Source organism: Phyllostomus hastatus, unplaced genomic scaffold, assembly GCF_019186645.2.
Source record: "Phyllostomus hastatus isolate PE091 unplaced genomic scaffold, TTU_PhHast_1.1 phas_contig_40, whole genome shotgun sequence".
Classification (NCBI taxonomy): Eukaryota; Metazoa; Chordata; class Mammalia; order Chiroptera; family Phyllostomidae; genus Phyllostomus; species Phyllostomus hastatus.
The window spans coordinates 83,647,682-83,664,269 of record NW_025333872.1 but is presented as its reverse complement, the minus strand read 5'-3'; the positions used below and the strand labels follow the sequence as shown (position 1 = coordinate 83,664,269).

General features: G+C 39.9%; 1 protein-coding gene across 6 annotated transcripts in view; it reads right to left on the bottom strand.

Moving 5' to 3' along the window:
• The window catches only part of PHACTR2 (phosphatase and actin regulator 2), a 225,049-nt gene that overhangs the window by 88,034 nt on the left and 120,427 nt on the right, over positions 1–16,588 (bottom strand). The gene's annotated exons all lie outside the window — the stretch shown is intronic.

The window sequence follows — 16,588 nt, the reverse complement described above, 5'->3', positions numbered from 1 at the left end:
CCTGTGGCTTGTGTCCAGGCACTATGAACTGCAGGTGTTGGCAGGACATTCGGGGGACGATGGTCAGCAGAGAGCCAGAAATACATTATGGGCACACTAGCAAAAAGTTGGCATTGAAGTGATTTGAGATAATCACCTGAACAAGAGCGGCATTTGAGGACCACAGGTAAACTCTGATAGAGTGGTCCCACTTAGGAGGCAGCAGGCTTTATGCAATAAAGAACCCTGGACTTCTTCTATACTCAGAATCATCAAATGAAGAAAAGTGTTTTGTTTGTTTATTTGTTATAAGTTCAAAAGTGAAGAGGACACTGTTCGTGGGCTGGGAGGAAAGAGCCTGGAGGGAGGGAGAGAGGGAAGATGCCAGAGAACAGACCAGCACACGGGACTGGATTCCCTCGGGGTGATACCAACACTTGGGGTGCGGGGGACAGCCTGGACACCTGGTGATTATGAGGAGTGACCGGGAAGTCAGGAGGTGAGGACAGCAGCAAAAGGGATGTGAACAGAGGCTTGGCTGGATGGCTCGCCCTTTAAATGAGAGTGTCTGCAATACCAGAAGCAAAATGGGCAGGAGCAGCCCGGATGTCAATGGTGAGGCATGAAGAACAGAGCCTCCAATACAGACGGTTACCAGGGAATACAGACAGTTACCAGGGAATACAGACGGTTACCAGGGAAGAACTACCCCAGAGAAGTGGGTTTCAGGCATTGTGAGGAAGAACAGCAAAACTCCAAAAGAAAAAAAAAAAGTGTGCAGAAAAATCTTCTCACTATGAAATGCAGTCACTTATTCGTAGTTAGTTTATTGACAACTACAATAAACAGGGTAATGCACTGGGCCTGTAACAGTGAGCAAAAGAGACTGGATCTCTGCCCTGAGGAGGCTTACAGTCTAGGAGGGAGGCGGACATTACCATTCAAGCAACCATCCATCCCAAAAGAGAAACACGGCAACTCACGACAGCACAGAGCATGGTGGGGGGGCCTGGAGGGGCTCGCACTGTGACACCTTAGCATTCATTCTAGTGACAGGCATGGCATAAAGTGGTCTCCACGTTCTGAGGTCAAGTTCAGGATAAAATTGTGGAGGGGCAGACACAGTCTACTTTCCTAATGTTGCCTAAGAGGTAGAAATATCCTGTCCAAATGAAGCAGGAAACCATTTAAAAATCATTGAAAAGCAAAGATTAACATTCCTTGGTTTACATACCTAATGAGGGAGAGAGAGAAAATTCCATTAGTTGCTTTCTTACAAAATAATTTTATAGTAATGATGCCTTCAGGGTTGATTTAGATTTTTCCCTCCAGTGTGGTCACTGAGGATAGGCTGCTTACAAGATGTTCTATTTTGGTTTCGTTCTTTCCAATGACACATGTGTGTGAAGCGAGCATTCCAGAGAACATGCTGTACCCCTAGGATTTGGGTACAGTACCACAGCGAAAGCTTCGGAATCCAATCAGGCCACCGGCAAGCCAACTAGCTTATTCCAAAATTCTTTTCTGATAATAATTTTATTAAGATTTTCAATACAGGCCTGAGGGAATGTTGAATGCAGACTAGAATGAAGGGAAAAGGCCCACGGCAGAATTCAGAAGTAGCTGGTCGCAGTGCACCGGCTTTTCCACAAGCCATAAAAATAACTGTTGTTGTTAGTGAGTAAGGGAAAAAGGCTGCCTCTTCGAGAAGCAAGTGTAAGAAAATGGAAGAGTCCTCCCTATTAGGCCAGGGGTCCCATGAGGATGGGGACTAACAGGGTTTGGTTTCCGGTGGGCGGTGCCCCCAGCCTGTACCTAAGCCACAGAAGGTACTTAATAAATATTTACAAAATGAGTAACTAAATCATGGACAAATGTTTGGCAATAATGTACAAGGCCTGGCCTAAATAGGCAATGATTTATTTTAGCTTGAGATTTTTCACCCAGAGGAAATTGTTCCAATAGTGCCTTCCTGTAGAATTCCAAATATTTTGAAAGATAATATAACAAAGGCTGAGGTTTGAAACTGAGAAAATATCAAAGCCAGCAGGAAGGATGATTAACACTTCTGAGAACGGTACAGACATTTTGGACAAATTTTTCAGGTGAACAAAGACTTCAATGCTGCTTATTATGTAATTTTAAAGAGACAATCAAAGACAAACGACTGAAGAACAGCTGGAATAATTTACAATGTGAAGTAATCTTTTAAAAACTTTCTCTTCTCACACAGCGATGAATGGTGAAAATTAATATTTTCAAGAGCAATCTCTCCACACACACCACACTGACATTTCATTCTTTCTTCCCCCAACACTGAAAACACATTAGGCACCTGAGATCTCTCCTCAGTCTTCGCCTTTCTCCGAACTGGGGAAGTCAGAAACACAATTTAGTCCTGGTAAAAAAACTGGGAAGGGCAAATTATCTAACTAAACTGGAACTTAATCCAAATCACTCTTTTTGCTTGGGCGGGTCACTGAACCTCTCAGGGCCTTTTCCTTGTCCACAGAATGGGATTATCCGGTCTACTGCTGGGCTGCTGCTAGGATGAGCAGACGCAACCCAGGGAAAGGGCCCCCCAGCCTCAGCAATATTCAAGAAAGGTCAACTGCTTTCACTACCGCTGCTCCTCCTGCCCGCCCAAGCGGGTGGAAAGGGAGCCACTGAAAGGTTTTGAGGGGAACAAATGATAGAAGTGGACTGTACATGCTCTGGAGAAATTGGAGCAGTACATTTTTTTTGAAAGATATTTTCCTGGTCTTCTAGAAGTCTCCAGGAAAACAACCCCCCCCCACTCCCGCCCCACCACCACACACAAATAGACTCAGCATAAAGCCATCTCATTCTCCTTTGGTCTCAAGATCATTTCTGGGAGCTGCTGAGACCAACTAGCACCCCAGGGAAATCACCACTATCCTGCCACAGAAATGCCCTGGGCTAAGGAGAAAAACAAAGCAAGAAGGTGGACATCACCTGAAGGAACGGGAGAGAGTAGCTAGAACTGAACTTGGCTCTATTTGCCACGAGGTGGGAAGTTGCACAATTTATTTTTATCCTTTACCTGCAAAAAATTAAAAGTGAAAAAACCCACACAACTATTTTATTCAAAATACTGGTTGCTTACGTGGTTAGTACAACATTTAGTGAATCATTTTGAAAATACAATTATGGAATTTTTTACATTTAGTTGAACCATTAGGTTGTTGCTTTTTTTTTTTTAACTCCTGAACTACAGAAGATGTGCGGCTACAGCTGCCAAACACAGGAAGTTGCATTTACTTCTGTTTCCAAATATGCCTAATGTTGAAATCTAAAGAGAAAAGTTCTCTTTCATGATTCTGTTAACCTCAGAACCTCAGATTCTTTACAGTTCAGGCCACCTTTGAGTGAAACAGCAACGCCCAGGCCTGAGGGCCCTTGTGTACTGATAACTCTCCCCCTCCAGACTGGCCAAGACTCATTTTCAAAGACAGCGCTGTTTATGTTGCACCCTTTCCTCTGTAAGATCTACCACGAACCCTGTGCTTTTCCCTTTGCCCCTGGAATGGGAGTACCCAGCAATAAACACATGTTTAGATGGACGCTGCAAACTCACAAGTAATCGGTAATTAAGTCCTTAGCAGTTATTTCCATTGTATGTCCTAAAGCTTCATTTTTACACCTTAGGATACCGAATTTTGAGTCTGAAACGTCAGGGTCTTGGATCCAAGGGAAGTGCTCTTCCTTGGAAGAACACAAACGTTCTGTGACTTTTAACCTCTTTTAGATCGAGTGGTCAGCAGATTCTAACCTGCAGAATGCTTTAGGAAACTAAAGTGACCGAGTCGCTACTAGTGGGTGTGGAGGCAAGGCTAGGAGTTCCTGAATGACCCCAACACCCACTGCATCATTGTTTTGGATTCAGATCAGGGCCCAAGAAAACTGGGTCTTGCATGTAGCTTTTTGGGAAATGTTTGTTTGTTTGTTTGTTTGTTTGAATCTCAGCCATCTCTAGTCTAACTTCTAGGACACTTTTGGTAAAATCAAATACATAGATAGATAGATAGATAAATAGTTTCTGCTGTTACTGGAGAGTTTTAAATCCTGAGAGAGGGCCTAGCACTGCTAAATTCTGATGCACCCAAGTCTCTGTGCTTCAATGGCCTGAAGGACTGGTTCCATTTAAATTAAGGAGTTTTGAACCGAAAGGAGGAGGGGGTGTTTTTGAAGCACTATCTTTATGTCTTGTGACAAGATGAGCAAGTCCTCCCAAACCGTCCATCCTGGTGAAGAATTTCCTGAGAAATGTGAAAAAAGACCGAAAGCCTGCCAGGTGCCTTGCAGTGTGTACGGGAACTAATACACATGCAGTCACAGGTGAATCATCTCTAAATTACTAACCTGACTCAATGAGGCTACTGCATTTTCTGGCAAGAACATTCTCGTTCTGGCTTCACTTTGACAGGTGTTTAAACACGATCTTTCTTTAGCATCCCTATTCATTTTCTTTCTTATTTTAGCAGATCTTTGAAGAGACATGTCATTTTGGCGGATATCAAACACATCCAAGAAAATGAAAGCATACAGAGTAAGAGAAATCAAACACAGAAAGAAAAGGAAAAACTATGCAGTGACACTTGGGAACAGAACATTTCTCTAAAGAGAGTGCCTTGCATCGAGGGACCTCAGAGGAGACATAAAACCAGCCAGGTGGCACGGAGCTGCTGACCGCCCTGGGATCAGAATCTGGGTATGCATTTTTGTTTTTGTTTTTCTCACCATTGCGCAACCAATTTGGTGTGCTGATCACAAGAGTAGGATTTCTTACACAATTATGGCAGGAATATCCTCTTCATGAAAGCATACAGGGAAGGTGCAAGGCGACGCCCAGTGGGCCCTCCTGAACACCCCTCGGACCAACAGCAGCCTTGGCCAAGAGGCCGAGGAACTCTTCAGAAAGAGCTTCGAAGAGCCCCCAGCTGGGGCTGGCTGGAACTGAGTCCACGCGGGGCGAGGCCCTCAGACAGGCCCAACCCTGAAAGGGCAGACCCTGAAGCACACACTGAGGCAAGAGTCAAGTGCCCAACGGCGTCCGAAAAGGAACATATGCGAAGAATTTTTAAATAAATGATTGCTTCCTTTTGTAGTTTTTAGAATTTGCTGCCCACATTTCTAGAGAAAAAGGGCTCAGCCTCCTTTTTAGAAATATGTTTTACTAAAATCGTTCTTGCCGTTCCTGCCACTCACTACTAAACACCTGTTTTCGCTGAACACCCGGTCCTCTGACTTGGGTTCCACCTTAATTACCATGTGGCGGCCTCAGATGAAGTTCACAGGGGTCTTCCTGAAAAGGCAACAGAGTTGAATTCTCAGTCTGTTCCTTAAACAGTAATGACCATCTGCTCATGGCCTCTTTCTCTTGCAATGGGAACTATATTAGGCTCAAACCTGGCTATTGCAGGAAATGAGTTCTTTTGCAGCTTATAATACTAACAAAATGTATGTAGGAGTCTGGCAACAAGACTTGGCCAAAATTGTACTTGACAATGGAAACACCTGTTCGGGAACAGGAATATTAATGTTTGAATTCATCAAGGCACCAAGTCCAGAATACCTGTGTTTTCGAACTGGACATGCTGTTCATTTCCACCTCAAGTCAAGAGAAGATACACATTGTCAGTGAAGCGAAATTTTTGTCTGAAGCTACTTTTTAAAAACTGCTCATCTCCAGCAGATGTTTCCCACCTTGAGAATCTTCTGGAATCTTCCTGATTGAAAACCCAGATTCTGAGACGCTCTCTAAAAGCCCGATTTCGCTGGTCTGGAATATGGACACCACAAATGAGCAGTTTTACCCAGCATCCAGGTGATTCTCATAATTGGCAAGTCTTTGAAACACCAACGTTCAGTGTGTAATGAATGCCCTAGGATTCGTTCGGGGCCAGTGCCCTCCTAAGGATGATGTGCCCCCAAAATAAAAAGCACAGAAGTAAAGGAAAAGCACAGCTATTCTATATCAATGATCTTCAACCTTTTTCATCTCATGGCACACATAAACTAATTACTAAAATTCTGCAGCACACCAAAACATATATGACTTTTTTTGCCAATATGACCAAAAAAAAAAAGGTGTAATTTTGATTCATTCACACTGGATGGCTATTGTTACGTTAACTGTTTCTTAGCTTTTTAGTTTTTTGTTGTTTTGACAATCATCTCAAGGAAAAGAGGTCAGTGCCCTGGTTGAAAATCAAATCTTTTAAAAAATGTTAGCACACTATTAGCACAGTAAACACATGTTTATTCTATTCAGCTATAAAACTTTTCAACTTTCATGAAATATTTTTTATATCAAAACAACAAAAGCAGATCAAAGGAGATTTGTGTGACAACCATCCAAGAGAGTATTTTGAAATTAATTAAAGGCTATTTGCTAAAGTGAAAAAAAAAAGTCTTTTACATAAAGGAAAACTATGGACTGTGATTCATTAAAAGTGGTGGTGGGTGTCTGTGCAAATGACAGCAAGTCTGCCTGGCTACCTTATGACCCAGCCAAGTTATGAACCAGGTAGGGAGCCAGAAGAAAGGCATTTTCCAATACAAAGTCTCAAAACACAAAACCATCCCCCATGAGCTTTCCTAGGAAGCTACTTGTCTGTCAAAATAAGGAAACAGACCCATAAAAAAGTAAGACACAGGGAGCGATCCCACAGCAACAACTGGGCAGTAGACTTAGAGGAGAAGGGCAAAGACTACGGACAAACTTCTTGAAGACGGCCTTAAAAGAATGACTAACTCGTCTGAACATACCGAGATGTATGTCACTGAGAAAAGGGTTGGGGATGCATATACAGGATCCTTAGCAAGCAAACAAACACCAGTAGGGAAAGCAAAATCTATGCAGGAAAGAAAAAGTAATCATGGTTTATACAGACTTCGCTGTTGCTAGCTTTTATGTAATTACGTGGAATACCAATGCAGTCAAAGCTGCACTGTAAGAACGTTGGGAAGATGAAAACTCAGGAGGATGGGAAATGTGTGGCTGGGGCCAGAGGAAATGTGGAAAGGGGAGCTATAGCTTCAACTTCCACACTGTGAGGTCAGTAAGAATGTGTCAGCCGAACAACTGATAATCAGCAAGGTAAGCACGCTACTAAGCCACTGGTCAGAGACACTCGAGTTTAAACAACCCTATAATTCCTGCACACCACTTACCTTTCTATTAAGTTTCTACCACTCTACTAATACGTGGCCTGGTCAAACAGAGATGTTCATTTATTCGACAAACAGTTTTCATGTCAGGCATACATCTAGGGATAAGATATATCCAATAATTTGGGGTGCGGGGGGGGCGGAGACAACTAACTGCCTTTAGTTCCTGGGACTTCGTTTCTGGAGAAGGGAGACAATGAACAAATAAACACATAAACCAGATAATCTGAGTAAGTGCAACGAAGGAAGAGACAACTGTGGCTGGGGGTGGGCAGCCAAGTCTCTGTGAAGTGGGTAGAGCTGGAGCCAAAACACGAGCCCACTTTGTGAAGAGGCAAGGGAAGGGCATCCTGAATGTCCTGGACAAACAGGGGGCAGCAACTGCCAAGGTCATAGGTAAGAATGAGCCAAGCTGATCTGATGACTGAAAAAAGAGAGTGAGTCTATAGCACAGGGGTGGAGTAGGGGCGGGGGACAAGGTGGTAGGAGAGGAAGTTGGAGAAGTAGGTGGGGGTCGTGGATCGTAGAGGATCATGTATGGCCTTGCGAGCCAGAGTATAAAATGTAGATTTCATTCTAAGTGCAGTGGGAAGACACAGGAAGGTTTTGAATAAGAAGAGTCATGATTTATGTTTAAATGCATGAAAGATGAATTGCAGAAAGTTGAGAACAGAAGCAAGAGACCAGCTGGAGTCCACTGCAGTTGTCTACACAATGGATGGCCATGGCCATGGCCTGGATGGTGGCACTAGAGACAGAGAAGTGAGAAGACCTGAGATGCATTTTGGAAGAAAAATAGACAGGATGTGCTGGTTAGATCTGCAGAGAAAACCCAAGGATGACTCCTAGATTTCTGGCTAGAATGAGTGAGTGGTTGGAGGTACCCTTTGGTGAAGTGTAAGAAGCCAAACTTAAGGAGTGCTTTGGAGGAGAGAATCAAGTCTCCTGTTTAGACCTTTACCTGTGAGCCACCCATTAAGGATTCCAGCGGACCTGCCAAACTGTGTATTTGAACCTGGCAATCAAGGAGATGGCAGAGAGGCAGAAATAACCAGCCAACCCCCAGGGCAGCCATCTTTGAATTCTACCTCACATGTAATTACCTTAGCTCAGGAAGTGTTTGTTGGAAGAAGGTGCCCCTCTTTCTCCTTAATATCCCTTAAAAATGAGGCAATTTGAGGGATATAGTCACCATGGACATACTAACATGGCTTTCCAGAATATTCTTAAACAAAATACCACTTTGATCCTATGTCAGCCAAAATTTCCTTAGTGTTAAGGGTTGGAGCGTTATACTTCCCAGGAGGTTTATATGAATAAAAACATCCAGACCCTTGGAGTGAAAATAAATCATTTACAAGTGTAAATGATACCGGTTAGACCAAACTTTTTAAAGTACTGTTACATGCTTATTCCCTTCTGGGGAACAAAACCTGTTGCTTTTGTTTTCCATCGACCTGCTTCAAATGTGGGTGGAGGGCTCTGGACCAAACAGTTTCTTTTCTGAAAACTATTTCTACCTCAGTAGCACTTTTACATAAGTTGAGTCCTCACTAAACATGACTCTTGCCTCCCAAGAATAGAGACTTGCAGTTATTCTGTTACACTAAAATTCCTCAAGAAAAGAGAACTTTCTGGCTAGAACTTTTCCCTCTATCCAAATTAAAGAGGTTTAATTAGAGGACCAGCAATCCAGGGGTCTTAGCTCCTTCCCTACTTCAACGACTAGGCACCCGGTGCAGGCTGCCCCGCCCCCTGGGGGCTGTCCTTTCAGCCCACTGGAGAGACAATAAATGGAAGGCAAAGCTCTCTGGGATATCACTCCTTGATCACACCTACTGAGCTGTAGACTAAAAAGAAGTAACTGAAGTTCAAACTTGTGCTCACCGTCTTTCTCTCCAGATGAGTGACATTTGCATTGTGATCAATCAAAGAAGAAAATTAAACCTAATAAGAAAATGGCTATATCGAAACCTGTATTTTTTTTTATCATTGAATTCACAGGAAAAAATAGAACTGGTTGAAAAACAGCCACAGGCACTGAAAACTGAGTTTGAGTCCACAACCGCTGGAGAAAAGCTGTGCAGGTCGGCTGGTGGCTTTAACTCCACGGGGTCCTGGGTGGACTCTGGATGGGGGGCCAGGCTTTGGTTGTGTCCAAAGCAGGGCAAAGCCGCCACTGCCACACTACCTCCACCTGAGTGAACTCCTCCCTCTGTGCCCTTTGGGCACATGTGTACAAAGTAGAATCGTATTACTTTAAACCTAATGTTTCACATTTTTTTGTTTTTTATGATGAAAATCTTTTATCAAAAAAATTAATTTTTAACTGGCTTATTCTATTACTATACCCCAATTCGTTCAAAATCCCTTGCTGCTTGACTATTAGTTATTTCCAATTTGATAAACATTGCTCCAGTAAGCGAGTAATTATTTCCTGCACAGTATGCTTCTAGAAGTTGATTTGCTGGGTCTGGCTGTATGCACATTTTAAGGTTTTTACTATATATTACCAAGCTGCCCCCCGATAGGCGGTACCAATTTAAACGACCACAGGACATCTCCCGTGAATCATTCCTTTAAATTTTTGCTAAGTCCATAGGTGATCAAAGGCACCTTTTTTTTTCCATGTAATTGCTTATACTGTATTTCATATATCAACTGATCACTTACATTTTTTCTTTAAGTAATGTGGGCAAGTTATTTAACTCTTGTGCTTCCATTTCCCTCATCTGTAAATGGAGATATTAACTAATGGTAGTTACTCTTATCATGCTAAATGAAGTCAGTCAGAGAAAGACATATACCATATGATTTCACTTACATGTTCAATCTAGAGAACAACAACAACAAAAAGAACAAACAAAACAGAAACAGACGGACAGATACAGAGAGAAAACAGATGGTTGCCAGAGGGGATGGGCTGTGGGATTGGGTGAAAAAGATAGAGGGATTAGGAAGTATAAATTGGTAGTTACGAAATAGTCATTGAGATGTAAATTATAATACAGGGTATACAGTCAATAACATTGTAATAACTATGTATGAGGGCAGAACTTGAAACATCAGGGGGAATCACTTTGTAAAGTATGTGACTGTATAACCACTATGGTGTACACCTGAAACTAATATAAAATAATATTAAATGTCAAGTGTATTTAAAAAATAAAATTTAAAACTGTCATTACCCTATGTGGATGTTGTGAAAATTAAACAGCTAATTCAAGCAAGCACTCAGAATAGTGGTTAGATATTTTGAAAAATGCCTGTTCATGTTCTTTACTCATTTTTCTATTTGAGTGTTTGCTTTTGCTTTTTTCTTATTTCTTTTTCTTTACAGTTTTTAGGAGGTTTTATTACATTAAGATATTAAGCACTATTTTCCTTGTACAATGCAAATATTTCATGAACTTTATGATCTCCTTTGTCAATTTTTTTATTTTTTTTTACCATATGGGAGCTTAGAATTTTAATATCATTACATCATTTACTTTAAATCAGAATAAATTAGAGATCAAATAGTTAAATATGAGAAGAACAGCAAAGTAAAGCATGTTTCCTAGTAGCTCTAGTTTGTAAGAAAGAAAAGAACTGATAGATTTGACTCCATAAAGATTTAATGTTACATAAAAAACAAACAAATACAGGAGGTAAGATAAACATGGAAAGATACTTACAACATGTAAAATACACAAAGCTAATATCCTTAACCTACAGATCTATAAGAAAATATAAAATAAGGGAAGGTTATAAATAGACAATTCAGAGGAAAAAAAAACAACAGATGCCCTGCTCCACTCATAATCAAAATATCAAAATAAGAAATTACCTTTTTACAAATAGATTGACAAAGATTTTTAAAAGTTAATCTGGCACAACACTAGGGTCACACAGTTGTTCAGAGTGCTCGCTGCACAGGGACATTGAGGCAAGGAGAATGGGAACTGAATTCCTGCTCGTGTTCCACTGGTTAAGCCATTTGCCTGGGAACTGCCTCACCCAAAACGAGTGACTTCTTATTTCTCACAAAGCACCACACATTGGGTCTAAGGGAGACCCTGCTATGCAGTGGTGGTGAGAAAGAGCACAGAAAAGGAATTCTCATATATTGGCTGTGTGATACAGCCTCGGTGAGAGTAATTTAAGCCCGTCAAAATAAATACACAAATCTTCCACCCAGCAATTCCACTGCTGGGATTTCCCTGGTACATGTAGTTCAAGATGTTTAGATAAGGGTGTTCATTCAGCATTGTTCATAAGAGCATGCACATAAAAAGAACCCAGAAACAATAAAGAATATAAACATAAAATATAAAAACAATAGAGTTATTTTAAAGGAAATTATGATATATCCATTTATAATATTTTGTTTATAAGATTACAGACATAAATATGGCAATCTTTCCAACTTAAAAATCTCAAAGTATAGAGCAGAAAGGATCGTGTGTCTTGCTTGTGTTTTAACAAAGGTACATACATACACGAAAACTATCTGGAACGAAAAGAGCTGTGCATGCTGGGCTGTGCACGTCTAAGAGGGAGCAAAGGCATTTTCCCCCTGAATCATCATGCACAGTCTGACTCTCGGCCATGTGCATGTTGTTTTCATTAAGGAAAATAAACTTTATCCACTTTTACCTTTACGATTTCTTCTCACACAATGTTCCCAAGGAAATAGGTACATATCCTGAATACGATAAATTTAAGGCCCCGAATAAAAATACAGAAACTGAGAAACACAGATAGATAAAAAGATCCTCTCATGGCCTAGGTAATCCTGCATATTTTATTCACTTGTGTTCCCTCGTCTCCTAAAAACGAGAATAGTGATTTTGTCTGTGCTTTGAACTCAAGCTCCGAGACTGAGCAGGCAAGAGCTGGTCTGTGGCCCGGTGGGAGTGGGGTGGGGTTGAAGGAGACGGCAATAGTTACTGGACTCCGACACCACCCTTCAGACAATAGGGCCGGAGTAGCGTTCAATTCTTGCTGTAAAAAAGGATAAGAGTAGCACATATCTCCCATTCACATAGTCACTGGCTGAAAGTAGTCGAGGTGTTCATTGAGAATATTTGTTGAGTCATTCATATAATCAACAAACATTTATTGTGTCAAATCTACTATGCCTTGTACTTGGCAATGGGAATGCTAGAAGTCTTAATCCTTCTAAAGCAAGGGAGACCAGAGGATATAGAAACCACACTATTTGGGAGCATACCTATTTAGCCTGTACTTAGAAATAATGGATCCAATCCTCAATAAAATACTAGCAAACTAAATCCAGGAAAATATTAAAAGTATTATATATCATACCCAAGTAGGCTTTATCCCAAGAATGCAAGGTTTCTTTAACATCTGAAAATAAATTAATGTAATATGCTGTATTAACAGAATAAAGAACTAAAAACATTTTATCGTCTCAACAGAGGCCAAAAAAAAGCCTTTGAGAATATCCAATACTCTTTTATGATAAAGACACTCACAAACTAGGAGCAGAAGGAAACTTTTTGATAAAGGGCATCTATGAAAAAAAAAACACAGCTAATATGACATTTATTGGTGGAAGATTGACTGTTTTTACCCTTAGGTCAGGAACAAGACAAGAATGTTGACTTCTATTTAACATTACACTGTAGAAGTGAGAGAACATTATACTGCATAATGAGTGAGAACAATTAGACAAGGGAAGAAATAAAAGACATTTAGATTGGAAAGGAAGAAATAAAATGATATTTACTTGCACATGACCTTTGTATACAGATCTTATATATAGCATGATCTTGTATATAGGAATCCACTGAAAAAACCATTAAGACAAACAATGAGTTTGGCAAAGATGCAGGCTACAATTTTTGTATATCTATCAATTAGCAAGAGAGATTCTGAAAATGAAATAAGAAACAATTTCAGCCCTGACTGGCATGGCTCAATTGGATGAGCGAAGGTCACAGGTTCCATCTGGGTCCGGGCACACGCCCGGGTGGCAGGCAGGTCTGCAGCTGGGGCGTGTGGGTGTGGGAGGCAACCGACCGATGTTCCACTCACACATCCATGTTTCTCTCCCTCTCTTTATCCCTCCCTTCTCCTCTCTTAAAAAATAAATACATAAAATCTTTATTAAAAAAGTACAATTTCATTTATGACTGTATCAAACAATAAAATCTTACAGATAAATTTAACAAAGGAAGAGGAAGGCTTTTACACTAAACACTATATTGTGGAAAGAAATCAAAGAAGATTTAACTAAATGGAGAGACATCCATAGTTACAGGCTGAAAGACTTCTGTTAAGATGGCCATATTACTCAAACTGGTCTGTAAGTTCAACACAATTCTTATCAAAGTCCCAGGCTGGCTTTTTTTACAGAGCTTGAAAAACTGATTAGAAAATTCATATGGAAATGCAAGGAGACCAGAATAGGCAAAAGAATCTTGGAAAAGAAGAACAGTGTTAGAAGACTTACATTTGATGTTTCAAAACTTACTACAAAATTACAGTAGTCTAGATGGTGTGACGTGTTAATAGATGTCAGGTCAATGGGACAGAATTGAGAGTTCAGAAATAAATCCTTACATGCAGGTGTATGGTCAATCGGTATTTGACAAGGGTGCCAACACGATTCATTAAAAATAAGAAGTGTCTTTTCAACAAATGGTGCTTGGCAACTGGATATGCACCTGCAAAAGAATGAAACTGGCAACCTACATCACACCATACATAAAAATTAACTTAAAATATACCACAGACCAACATATAAGAGTTAAAATATAAAACTCTTAGGAGAAAACATAGCTGACATTGGTTAGGCAATGGTTTCCTAGATATGACACCAAATATACACACGGAAGGAAAAAATTGATAAATTGGACATAATAAAAATTTTAATATTCTGAGTTGCAAACCATACTATCAAGTAAGTACAAATACAACCCAGAGAATGGGAGAAAATATTTGTGAATCATGTATCTGATAAGGGATGTGTATCCATTATATAAAGAACTTTTATAACTAAATGGTAGGAAAATTGCCTAACTAAAATCACCTAATTTGGGCAGTTGTACTCTTAAATGTACACCCGAGAAAGAAAGACAAGTTCACCAATCATCTTCACATGAAGTGTAGAGCAGCATTACTCATAATAGCCAGAAAGTGGAAACCACCAAAATATATATCAAACTGATAAATGGATAAATAAAATATGGTATATACATACAAAGAAATGCTGTTTGGAAATAAAAAGAAAATACTGACATATGCTATAACATGGATGACCCTGGAAAACATCATGCTAAGTAAAAGAAGCCAGTCATGAAAGGCCATGTGTTGTATGAATATGTATGAAATGTTTAGAACAAGCAAATCCACAGAGACAGAAAGCAGATTATTGGTTAATTAGGGGATGGAGGTCGAGAGTGATAGGAATAGGGATTGATGGTTGCACAGTGCTGTGAATGTACTACAAAACAATAAATTGTACACTTTCAGTGGGTGAATTTTATGGTATGTTAATTATTTGACAGTAAAGCTATTTTTAAAAATAAAAATGAGTCTAACTAAATGTTTTCAGAAATAATTTTTAATGGTCTTTCTAGATCCCAGAGAAATAGATGCAGCCTTAAGCTGAAAGGTTCAAAAAAAGCCTGAAATCGAGACAGTGAAAAGCAAGCAAACCTGTAAACCTACAAGTATAATTCTAACAAAAGCCCATATGCAATAAAAACAAGTGTGAACTATTGGACTCTGTGATATTGATTCCTGAGACTCAAACAGACTTTCCCCATGAAGTGTTTAAGATGAGAATCATCTTCACCATTATAATCCCTAGCAGCTACTCTAGGCTTAAACAAGTAGATGGCTGAGACCAATGAGAACAGAAATATTTACACCTTTCATAAAGCCACAGTTAAACCGCTAAGAAGGAGTGAAGAAAATTCTTGGAAGAGTAGAGGGTCTGACGTTCTCAGAGAAGAACACCAACATGAGTATAAAACTCAGGCGTGGCAATCAAATGTTCTTTGGGTTTTGTTGGCTTTATACTGTCATTTAGAATCAGATGATGGTAAAACTTCAGGGAAATGGAGTTATAGTAATAGGCTTAGAGAATCTAAGGGGATATCATGAGAAAATTACTCCACTCTTCTAATACCAAAGCTTGAGTCACAGCCACCACCATCCCTTAACCAACAAAACAAAAGCAAAACTGGAAACGCCCTCTCTACTCCTGATGTCTGGACTAGTCCTGTCAATCCATACGAACTCCGAAACAACCAAACAGAGGCCCCACAATTCAAGTCAACTCATACCATAAGCTATTTCTCTGAAATATCTTTTATGGTCAAGAATAATTTTTTGTCTAAATTACTTTTATCCAAACAAATGGCACACTCTCTTGACATGATTAGTCATTTTATTACGAAGTATAGCAATCTGGGTATGTTTTGCCCCAGTAGGGTAAGAGACAGGGCAATCCCATTTTAGGACCCTGTTCTGCTTCTTAGTTATCATTTATGGAATATCCCTTGGGTTTTGTGAACACAAAATTCATTCTGATAATAACTCCCCCTTAATACTTTGTGGCAACAGAACTAAATTCAGGATAGTACTTTATACCTGAGGTGTTGGAGTACTGATTTAAATCTCTGCTTTGCCAGCGCAGAAATTAAAAAATATAACTCCTTCTTGAAATAATAGAAGGCCCACTGCTTTAAAGACAATGGAGAGTGCACAAAATAATTTTCTAAAATTAAGATCAAAATCAACACCCCCCCCAACCCAAATCTCCAAAAAGCCATCAATATGAAGTCTCCCATGTTCTGGAGCACTGTACAACCTTGTCACTAACAGTAAGGGAAGGCGTGATCTTTTGGGGGTTCTGGTTTCTCCCCTTTGCAGAAGGTTCATTCTTTTAGGGCATTAACATAAGCTCCAGCAAAACTTACAATATTTCAGGGAGTGGGGCTCTGGAGTATAAAAAACAAACCCATGTGGACAGAGGTTGGGATGATAGAAGTCTGTCTCATTGGAGACATCCTGGAGCTGATTAAAAAAACCTTCATTGGTGCCCTGTCATTTCCTCTCAGTAAGATCCTGTTGATGTTTACACAATTTTAAAAGTGTATCAAATTTCTCAAGGAATAATGTAAATGGCCCCTTTGAGGTATTTTTAATTGTCAATGGAAAAAAATATCAAAATAGTACCCTTTAAGCTTATTTCATTAACCAATCACAAGTAACGCCACCAAAAAGTTGTTTATCCCTACACTCCTGTACAAATGCCAGACATACCTTCCTTTCTTTTTCTTTTTTCGTTTAATTAAATGAAAAAAAAAAAGAAAACAGGGCATTATAACTCAGAAACGTTACACACGTTTCCATAAAACGAACTTTAGCGCTCAGTAAGAGTTCATGAGATCTACTC